This window comes from Mus pahari, chromosome 8 (genome assembly GCF_900095145.1).
Source record: "Mus pahari chromosome 8, PAHARI_EIJ_v1.1, whole genome shotgun sequence".
NCBI lineage: Eukaryota > Metazoa > Chordata > Mammalia > Rodentia > Muridae > Mus > Mus pahari.
In genome coordinates this window covers 63,540,625-63,551,717 of record NC_034597.1, presented here as the reverse complement: position 1 = coordinate 63,551,717, position 11,093 = coordinate 63,540,625, and the positions used below count along the sequence as shown (strand labels likewise).

General features: G+C 41.3%; 1 non-coding gene across 1 annotated transcript; it reads right to left on the bottom strand.

Annotated features, from left to right (window-relative positions):
• Nucleotides 1–2,414: 2,414 nt before the first annotated feature.
• Nucleotides 2,415–2,521, bottom strand: LOC115064644. The gene has a single exon (XR_003844461.1). It is a non-coding gene; the product is annotated as a U6 spliceosomal RNA (small nuclear RNA).
• Nucleotides 2,522–11,093: the final 8,572 nt, after the last annotated feature.

The following is an 11,093-nucleotide window of genomic DNA, read 5'->3' as shown; positions in this document are numbered from 1 at the left end:
GAGAGAGAGAGAGAGAGAGAGAGAGAGAGAGAGAGAGAGAGAGCTGGGTGCCAGCATTCATTTCTCTCAGCTTCCTTACAGCAGATCCAATGAGACCAGCTGCTTCAGGCTCCTGTTGCCATCTCTTTCCTGACATAATGTACTATATCTTTAAACTGTGAACAAAAATGTATTCTTCCTGCCTTAAATTGCCTTTTTCAGGCATTTTGTACAGCGATGAATCACAGAAAGCAACTAATATATGGTTTCATCTTACATACTATGTATGTATGAATGTAAGTATGTATGTATCTATCTATCATCTATCTATATCTTAGGGTTTCATTGCTGTGTAGTGACACTATGACCAAGGCAACTCTTAAAAAGGATAGCATTTAATTGGGCCTGTCTTACAGGTTCAGAGGTTCAGTCCATTATCATCAAGCAGGAAGCATGGCAGTGTCTACATAGCCATGGAATGGGTGGAGCTGAGAGTTCTACATCTTGATCTCCTGGCTTCCAGGCAGCTAGGAGGAAGGTTTCTCAAAGCCCACACCCTCTCAGTAACACACTTCCTTCAACAAGGACACACCTCCTAATAGTGCCACTCTCTGGGCCAAACATATTAAATACCACATCTATCTATCTATCTATCTATCTATCTATCTATCTATCTATCTATCTATCTATCTATCTATCTATCATCTATCTCTACCTATTATCTGTCTGTCTGCCTAATCTATCTATTCTATATACATAACACTGACCTTTCCTATTCCAGAACTGTGTATCCAGTAACCTAGTTGATATTCCTATTTCCTTGTATAGTAAAGACACAAAACTTAACAGGGCAAGAACAGACCTGTTTCTATCCTTCAGAGAAGCCTGCTCTTGATCAAAACTTTCTTTCTCAATACTCAAGACAGAACCTAGGATTTCCCTAGCTTCTTCTCTTTGACTTGTTTCCTGTCCACACACCACAAGGACATCTCACTGCCTCTATGCCCAGAGCATCTGAATTTGTTCACAGAACTGTCTCTCCAGCGCCTCATCAGCTTCTCATGTTTTGCAACCACACAGGCCTCTGTCCTCATTTTTTAATGTGCATGTTTATCTATACCTTTGCAAAGCAGTTTCCTCTGCTTAAACTATTCATCCCTGTGACCTCTGCATGTCTCAACATCCTCTGTTTACTCAGACCTCAAAATAAGTGGTGTCTCTTCAGAGGCACTTTTATGAGAATCATATAGGAACTACCCACCCACACACTTCTGGAATACCGCTCCATTGTAATATCAGAAAACATTCATCTATGTAATATGAAATATTTATGTGCAGTTAAGCTTCACAAGAATCTGTAGATTGTATTCTCTGCTGCATCCTTGGGATCCAAGAACAAATATATTTATTTAACAGGAGAAAATAGAGTGTGCATCACCATTTAGAAAACTTAATCTTCCAAAGTCTAAGATTACACCACATAGGGGCCCAGCTTAACATGACTATAGACACCTTGGCTCTAACTACCATTTTGCCTTTCTGGTGATCCAGATACACATCGTTAAACCCTCTAGGCTAAATGTTCATTAAGATAGTCAGTGAGTATTTTATGAGATGACAGGATTTCAATGGTTTTTCAGCTAACCATTGAAAGCTCACCATTTGGGCGAGCTTCCTTCGGCTTTAAGGTGCACTTCTCTTCCTGTCTTCCTGTCACCCAAGACATGGTTCTGTCTTTAAATCCCTAGTAAGTCATACTCTGTGGATTCTTGGATTTATCTATCTAGTTCTTTAGACTGGAGTCACCTCCTGCCTTTGGTGGCCAGTTCTCACAACAGTGAGGTCTCCACAGGCACAGGGGTTGACTTGTCATCACTGTGTCTCAGAAGCAGTATTCTTTATCCCCAACCTCAGCACCTTTCAGACCCCATTTGGATGAACTCACTCAACTTTGCATAATTTTATTTCCTTTGTTCATATTCATCAATGTGACCAAAGTCTTTCGTAGATATCGAGGTGGAAATAAAACAGGAAATGAACAGAAGTTTCCAGAATTTTCTTTGTGTGCTATAAATCTCATGGAGACTCACTTAAAAAATTCTTAAAACAAAAATAAATGTACAACTATTCAAACAAATGCTAACACGATAACATTCTTAGGGTTTCCCATATTGATACTCTGTTCCATTTTCTTTCAGATTACAGTTCTAGGGCTGTATCTTTTTTTTTAATGAGGCTTTTTTATTGTGGGAATTAAACACAGGGCCCTGTACGCATCTATCATATAGCTGTACTCTCATCTGGGGAACAATTTTCTTTTTTTTAAATTATTTTATTAGATATTTTCTTTATTTACATTTCAAATGCTATCCCGAATGTCCCCTATACCCTCCCCCCACCCTGCTCCCCTACCCACTCACTCCCACTTCTTGGCCAAAAATATGGAACGCTTCACGAATTTGCCTGTCATCCTTGTGCAGGGGCCATGCTAATCTTCTCTGTATCGTTCCAATTTTAGTATATGCGCTGCCGAAGCGAGCACTCTAGGGCTGTATCTTAAAACATCTATTTTCTCCTGGTCAGTCTTACTATATCAAGCAACTCTGGACACTACGTAGTATTGAGTGCAAGTTCCTGTATCTTAGATCCTTCTCAATACTTTTCCAATGACCCTGGTTTGTAAGAAAGGTGACACACATATCTGCCATCTCTGGCTTAGAGGAAGTGAAATTTGGCTTTTCGTTAGTGTGGATTTAATACAGAAGATTGCAGAGTAGTTTTGTTTTGGAAGTCTTGAGGTCTTAGGAAATAACCTGTGTGGCTAGAAACTTCTGACAAGTAGAAACTAGTTGCAATGGTTTCCTTCCTTCTTGGGAAAGCAGGTCTGTGCTTTAAGCATCTCTTTCTAGTGGGGTCACCTTGTCTAGTTAATTCATGTGTTCATGGCTCACGTGCCTCTTTTCTTCTGTAGGATACATACACAGTGACATCTAGTGCACAAGCATGTGGATGAGAATCCTTGCTTTGCTTCTTAGCAGCAGTGGACCTCTTTGAAGACTGTTTTGTGTGTGTGTGTGTGTGTGTGTGTGTGTGTGTGTGTGTGTGTGTGTGTGGTGGTTTTTCTTCTTGGACATAAACTAGAATATCTGTGTTGAAGTGTTGTTGCTCGAGTTAGAGACAACACTTAGAAAGTGCCTGGCACAAGGTAGGTTTACAGGGCAGGCAGATGAGCTCAGAGCCTGTCCAGTGTGTGCAGCAGTAGAAGTAAACGGAGGAGCCAAATTCCGTGTTTATGGGATATGCAATGCTATGGTTTGCATAGGAAACATTTCCTAGAAAGGCTTGTGGGTTAGTCCCCAGATGGTGGTGCTATTTTGGAAGGAAGTAAAGTTTTTAAGAAAGGAGACTTAGATGAAGTAGGTCAGTGGATGCCTGCCTTTGAAGTCTATCTTGTATCTTTAACCCGGGTCCCCTCTCTCTGTTTCTGGTCTGCCATAGAGTAAGCTGTTCTGCTCCCTACCATCCCACAGCAACCCACTGTCGACCAAGCCCTCTTACCTTAAAGGCAGAATCGATCCCCTCCACTTTACATTGTGTTCCTCGGGTGTTTGTTTCACGTGGGTGAAACACCAGAGTAACATGGGTAAAATGTTAAATCCCGCCCCTGGAAGGCACAGACATCCACAGACAATGTAGGAATGTCAGTGGGAAGAGGACAAGAGCATCTTCAGGAAGTGGGTGCAAGATGGAGACTGAAGGAAATGACCCAGAAAGATCTCTCCGTTTAAGTGCCTGGTGTGCTTCTCTTGTCCTCTCTGGTAACACGGTGCTCTGAGTCATAGCAGAGATGGGAAAGAGAGGTAATTTTAGCTTCCGTTTGATTATTTTCAATTGAGAGCCAAGGACAATGCCGAGTTGAAGCCTCTCTTCCATGTTAGAGTGCATGGAAGCCCACCATTTTCTACTTCCAGTCATTCCTCAGGGAAAGGTAGGTCCTGATTCCCTGGAGCCAGGGCAAGGTGCTATGACTAAAAGCTAAATCATTTTGTTTCCTTTCCTTTAGAGTGGCCAAAGGCAGCTGCTTTCTTAGGAGGAGAGATTTCAATGCCATTGTGGAAAAAATGTTTCACCACTGATGACCGAAAGCTCCCTGTGTTAGGTTAGAAACATATGTTCCAACTCACAATGCCCAAGTCATGTCTTAGACTTCCTCTATCCAGAGGAACCAATGCTTTATCCAACTGAGCATAGACATGCCTGTAACACAAATATCATACATCTCAAGATAATGAGTTTTAGTTTCTTTCCCAGAAAGTACCAAGGAAATAACCTCCTGGTTGTTGATTATATATGATGATTGAAAATAATCCCAGATGCTTTAGAGCTGATGCCCTTTGATATCAAAAGGGAGTCATGAGATTCAACAAATGACCTGGACTATGTGTGGGATGTGTGTGTGTGTGTGTGCGTGCATGCATGTGTGTGCATATATGTGTGTGCATGTATGTGTACATGTTTATGTGTGTCTGTGTATGTTTGTATGTATGCATGTGTGTGTCTCTGTGTATATGTGTGTGTATTGTGTGTGTATGCATGTATGTGTGTGTGCATGTATATGTGTCTCTCTTGTGTTTGTGTATGTGTGTGTGTGTCCCTGTGTATATGTGTGTGTATAGTGTGTGTATGCATGTATGTATGTGTGCATGTAAGTGTGTCTCTCTTATGTTTGTGTATGTGTGCATATGTGTGTATAGTGTGTATATGCATGTATGTGTGTATGTGCATGTATGTGTGTCTCTCTTGTGTTTCTGTATGTGTGTAGGTATGTGTCCTTTTGTGTATATGTATGTATAGTGTGTGTATGCATGTATGTGTGTGTGCATGTATGTGTGTCTCTCTTGTATTTGTGTATGGTGTGTATGTGTGTGTCTCTGTGTGTATGTGTGTGTGCAGAGTGGAGACCATAGTATAACCTCACATGTCATTCCTCGCGAACACTGATCACTTTTTTTTTTCATTGGCTTGGAACTCACTAAGCAGGGAGTCCAGATGGCCAGCTGGTGCCAGGGACCCACCTACTTCTCCAATGTTGAGTTTTTATGTATGCGCTACCACACCTGGGTTTTTACGTGGGTTCTGGGAACTGAATTCAGGTCTTGGTGGTTACAAGCACTCATTTTATTGACTGAGACTTTTCTTCCTGTTGCTTATGTGCTCCCTCCTATTTTAACAACAGGGTACATAGTGCTGAGTGAGAACCACAGCGAAAGTGGTGACAATCAGAGTCCATGGCTCTGGTTGCTTCGCCAGATGATGAGGGCTGCTGCAGGTAACAAAGGGTGTTGTAGGCCAGGTCAAGACCAAAGCTCAACCACAGAAGAATAGCTATTTCCTTTTTTTTTTTTTTTTTTGGCATTGTCTACCTTCAGCTCTGAGCTGAACAGTCCATCATTTTTCTTCATGTAATGCTCAGCAGCTTGACCTAAGAATGTTGAAGTGACAGAGTAAATGGGATGATTCTGTATGGCCATCGATCTTTTCCACACGCGGCCGTGACCTCGGGCTCAAGAGAGATTTTTCAAACCGTACCTCTGGCTGGAAATGGGTTTAAAGGTGTATTCTGAAGAGAATGGATGCCAACCGTGCAGCTTGGCTTTCTAATCTTTTCATCCCACACCAGCCTTCGAGGCTGTCTGAGGCTTAAGAGGTGTGAGGGGCTAACATGACCGAGGGATCAGCCCAACAGTTTTGTCATGCCTTCTTTCTCTTCTCTAGCCAATCAAGACGGCTTTCTTTTTCAGACATTTCCCTAGCATTGCGCCCACATTCTCAGATTCCTGTCCTGGACTTGCTAGCCCCGCTGCTCCTTGTCCTTACTGGATGGCTCCATCCCACCCCCTTCCGCAGCAGCCTGGCCACATCTCTCATGAGCTCATTTGTCTATGACCAGAACCCCGTGGCTCACCTTTCATCCATGCTGACCCTCTCATCTGAGAGGTGCTCATTTTCTCAGCCTATCTCCCACGGCACTTTCTGTCACTGTTCTGAGAAGTCTCTCCACACTGGCTTCCTAAAGAGCACTTTAATCTACGTGCCACAGGTTACCACTTGATCCATCACAAGTTACCACAGGCTGACATAGAATTTTTCTGTTTTTTTTTTTTTTAAACTCATTTTTATTCAGAACAATCTAAGACTTACAGAAAAGTTGTGAAAATGACAGAGTTCCTACATACCCCTAGTCCAGTTTTGGTTTTCTCTAAGGGTATATTAGTCAAAACTAGAAAACAAAAACTAGTACATTACTATTTACTAAATTCCAAACCTAATTTGGATTTTGCTTTTTTACAAAAACATTCCTTGTGGTTTGGGGACCCCAGGCTCTGTAACACTGAGTTGCAGTCACTCCTGCTTCTTTGGGGCATCTGTTCTTCTGGCCCTGGTTTTAGAGTTGTCCCATGTTGACTTTGACAGTTTCAAGAAACACCGGTCAGATGTTTTGTAGGGCAGCACTCAGTCTGGCTTAGTCTGTTGTTTTTCTTCTGATAAGATCAAGTTTCAGGATTTAGGGGGAAATACCATAGAGGTTACGTGCAGTTTTTGTTGCTCCAGCTTAGGGATACGTGACTACTATACACTACCACCGAGGGTTGTGTGCTTGGTCACATGCTTGGGGTGGTATTTCTCAAGTTTTCCCTTTACCGTGTCTGTTCCTTTTTTCACTCTGTTCTTCAGGAATGAGTCACTGCATCTAGCATACACTGAGTAGCCCTCACACCTAAGTACACAGAGGACTTTTCTTAACTCTATTTGTAATCTGGAGAGAACATTCCGGAGTCTCTGTGTCTCTTCTCTGGGTTCTTTTTTAGAAGGAATGTCATATCATCACAGGGTGTCTCATAGGCTGCTGTGATAGTGTCTCATAGACTCAGTGGCAATAGACATTGATTTCTGGGCTGGAGGTTCAAGATCAGCATAATGAGGCTTCTGTGGGGGACCCTTTCCCCAGCATCAGACTAAAGTTTTCCTGCACCCTTGTGTGATAGAAAAACCCACAGCTCCATAGGGCCTCTCTCAGGGGTTACTCATCCCATTCCTGAAGGCCTTACTCTCAGGACTTGGTCAACTTGCCCACACAACTCTTGCCTCTTGACACCATCACATTAGAGGGTAAGATTTCAATATATTAATTAGGGAAGGGCACAAATATTCACATAATATTCAGATTTTATCAGTAAGATAAACACTAAATTTTTTGTTTATTTTGGAGCCAGGTGGTGGTGGCATATTCTTTTAATCCTAGCACCCAGGAGGCAGAGGCAGATAGTGTCTGTGTTCGAGGCCAGCCTGGTCTACAGAGTGAGTTCCAGGACAGTCAGGGCTACACAGAGAAACCCTACCTCAGAAAACTATTATTTATTTATTTATTTATTTATTTATTTATCTATCTATCTATCTATCTATCTATCTATCTATCTATCTATTTATTTTTGCACGTTACACTCTGGTCAGTCATTTTTACCTTATTACATTACCCTACCCTACAATTCCACTGTGGCTATTGGAATTGACAAAGTGCATATTTATTTAATCTGTGTCTTTCAAAGTATCTCGAAAACTACATAGAACAGAAATGATACAAGATAGACCCTTTTAAAAAAGAATATTAGGGAAGAATAAATGAGACAGCTGTTTAAATAGAATGCTTATCAATAGATTATTTTTTAGCAACTCTGATGCAATGGAAACACTAAAGTTGAATTTTGAGTTCCAAGTGAATGCTTTAAATTAGGGGCACAGCTGGGCTGAGGTGAGGGCAGAGGCAACAGGAAGGCCACAGAGGGAAAAGATGTGGTGAGAGCACTTCCATAGGCATCTGCCTCCTTGGTTGTGTAAATAGGAGAAAGGGCAGGTTATTTTTACAGTTAACATTGGATAGAAGGCGGGGCAGAAGAGATCATTTGAGTCCTTAGTAATGCCCAGCCTCTCCAGGCCTTCTGCTAACACTGTGTCTACAGTGCACAGACCAGGACCTCTCGCTGCAGCTGGACACTAACCCCATGTGACCTTTCTCTTCTGATGGGTCTGAATCAGCATTTTTTGGAGAGTTTTACAATATAGACTAGAACTATGAAAACCTTTTCTATAAAGGGCCAGATAATAAATATTTTTTGGTTTTGTTGGCATATGGTCCCTGTTATGTGCTCTTCATCTTTTAAAATGGCTTTTGTTTAAAGGTCATAAACATTCTTAGGTTGAGGGTTGTACAAAAATGCACCAATGAAGACTGGTACTTCAGCTATGGACCCCGTCTAAATAAATATGTATGCAGGGATGTTAAAAACCATGGGAAGTTTTGTAGAGTAGAAATCTGTCTACCATTACTCAATTTGATTTATCCCAAACTTATTTGATCCTGGAATTGCTTTTTTCTCTTATCCATTTAATGTCTGTGTGAGGTAGTTTCAAAACCCTGATATTTTCTTTGAAACATTATGATTTTATTCATATATGGAGAAACAAAGTTGATCTCTACTAAACCTACACATAAAGGAACATTCAGGATGTCTTCAAATAAATAAAAAAGCACCAGAGACCATCTCTGGATCCTGAAAGATTCCCAAGCAACATTCCAAAAACATTAAGCATGAGATATAAATTATATATTAAAACATATTAAAATTAAGAATTTCTATTCAGCAAACAACATCATGAAGAAAAAAAAACCTAATAAAAAGCATAGGAGAAAAAATGTGCCATGTTCAAAGCCATAATGTGGCAAGGAATGTTTTCTAATTAATAAGAAAACGACTGAGTGTCTGATACAAAATGGATGGGTAAGATAACTAGACAATGCCCAAGAGACATCAGAGTGACCAATACATATATGAAGATGCTCGAACTCATTAGCAACTGCAGAAATGAAAGCTGAAAAGAGATTAAAATGTTTACACTACTGGCAAGTAGTTTTCAAGTTGGTTAATAGCCAGTGTTGGCAGGCATATAGGAAAACAGCTTTTCTTATGCATTGCTGTGGAAGCTTTGGACCATGTAGCTTCTCTGGAGAATTATTGGCAAATCTCAGTGAAATTCAGTACGTGCATACTCACTCTTGACTGCAAACCCTGGGAGACATAGCCACAGATCCAAGGATAACAAGCACAGAGAAATTCATTTCAGCATTTAGTTTAATGTAGGAGGAGATGGAAGTCAAAATACTTCCCATTACTAGAGAAATGGATTAAGAAAACATAGAACAAGCTCACTGTAGAACTCTTCAACATCAAAGTGGGCTGGATAGCACTTTCAAAAATGGCATTATGTAAAGGACGGGGTGGGGGTTGGGGCCCTGGGTGAAAGAAAAGCACTTGCCATGGTAGCCCGACAACCCGAGTTCAATCCCTGAAACCTAGAATTAAAAACTAGATCATGGTGGAAAGAGAGAACTGCTCAGAAATGTCCTCTGACCTCTGACCTCTAACATGCATACTGTGGCACATGTGCACCCATGCATGCTAACACACTCATTAATTAATTAAAAATAATGTTACATATGCATGTAGATGACATATAATGAGCTGTGTGTCTCCATATGTATATGTATGTATGTATGTATGTATGTATGTATGTATGTATGTATATATGCATGTATGTATGATGCATGTATATCCAGGGACAGGGGAGACACAGATATCAAACATAAAGGTGGAGTGTGAGGGATCAAAGGGTAAAATAATACGTGGAATCCAGAGATTGATGCTGATGTTTTATGAACAGAGTAGAACAGAGAAACCAGCTCTTGGCAGTACTTGTTACATCAGTATGTGTGTCTGTTGTATTCTACTGCCCTGGAGATTCACCCTCTGTCGAAGAGAAAAACTTAGCTGCTCTGTTTGGTTTTCTCCCCACCCTGATCTATTTACCAGGAACAGAAAACAACCTGGCTTTAATATATCAAAGGTTTTATGGTAAATCTAGTGCCTTTGCATGTACTGTGTGAATACTACCACTGTCTCCAAAGTCTGTTTCATCTCACCAGTTCAGCATCATGGTGGAAGGAGAGAACAGACAGTTGTCCACTTTCCCAGCCCCAGCCCCCAGCCCCCAGTCCTCTGCCCCAGCTCCCAGCTCCCAACCCCCAGCCCCAGCTCCCAGCTGCCAACCCCCAGCCCCAGCTCCCAGTCCCCAGCTCCAGCTCCCAGTCCCCAGCCCCTGTGTGTCAGTGGCTTTTATCATTGGGATAGCCAAATACCTGACAGAAGCAAGATTTATTTTGCCTCACAGGATTGGAGGGTTGAGTCCATGGTCACTTGACAGAGCATCAAAGGAGCAGGCATTTGTGGTAGAGGAGTTATTAGCATTATTGCAAATGCACATAAAAAAGCAGATTGGGGATATGATAGAACTTTCAAATACACGCACCCAATGAGAGCCTAGTTCTTCCAACTGGACCTCTACTTACTGCTAATAACATTAACACATATTATGACTCCGTCCAGGGATGAATCCCTCACTAGGTCAGAGCACTCAGGGTCCTCTGACTCCAGAAGCCACCACAAACACACCCGGAGGGATAATTTCATAATCCCATAGGGGTTTCTCAATGCAATAAAATGAACAAAACTAACCACACACCCTGGCAACCATCATTTCTGCCATTGAATTCCACTTTTATAAGTAGAATAATACAGCATTTGTCACTGAACATAATGTCCCAAAGACTCATCGAGGTTGTAGTATAGGTCAGAATTTCCTTTCTTTTGTAAGCTGAAAAATATTTCATTGTGTATGTATTCTGTGCTACTTTTGTTTAGCCATTAATTCATCAACAGATAATTTGCCTATTCCCATCTTCTGGTTTTTGTGAATATACTGTTAAGAACTTAGTTTGCAGACATCTAATCAAATCTCTTTTTCATTTTGGGGGATGCATGCCTGGAAGTGGGACTGGTAGATCAAAAACAATCCTGTGTTCCATCTCTCAAGGACTCTCTGCAGTGCTGTGTGCAGTGGATATACTTTTATTTCACTGGCAGTGCCTGAGATCCAAGTTTTGCATTCTAATGTTCAATCTTCGCTTTTGATTTACTTTTTATTTTGGATATTTTAGTAAG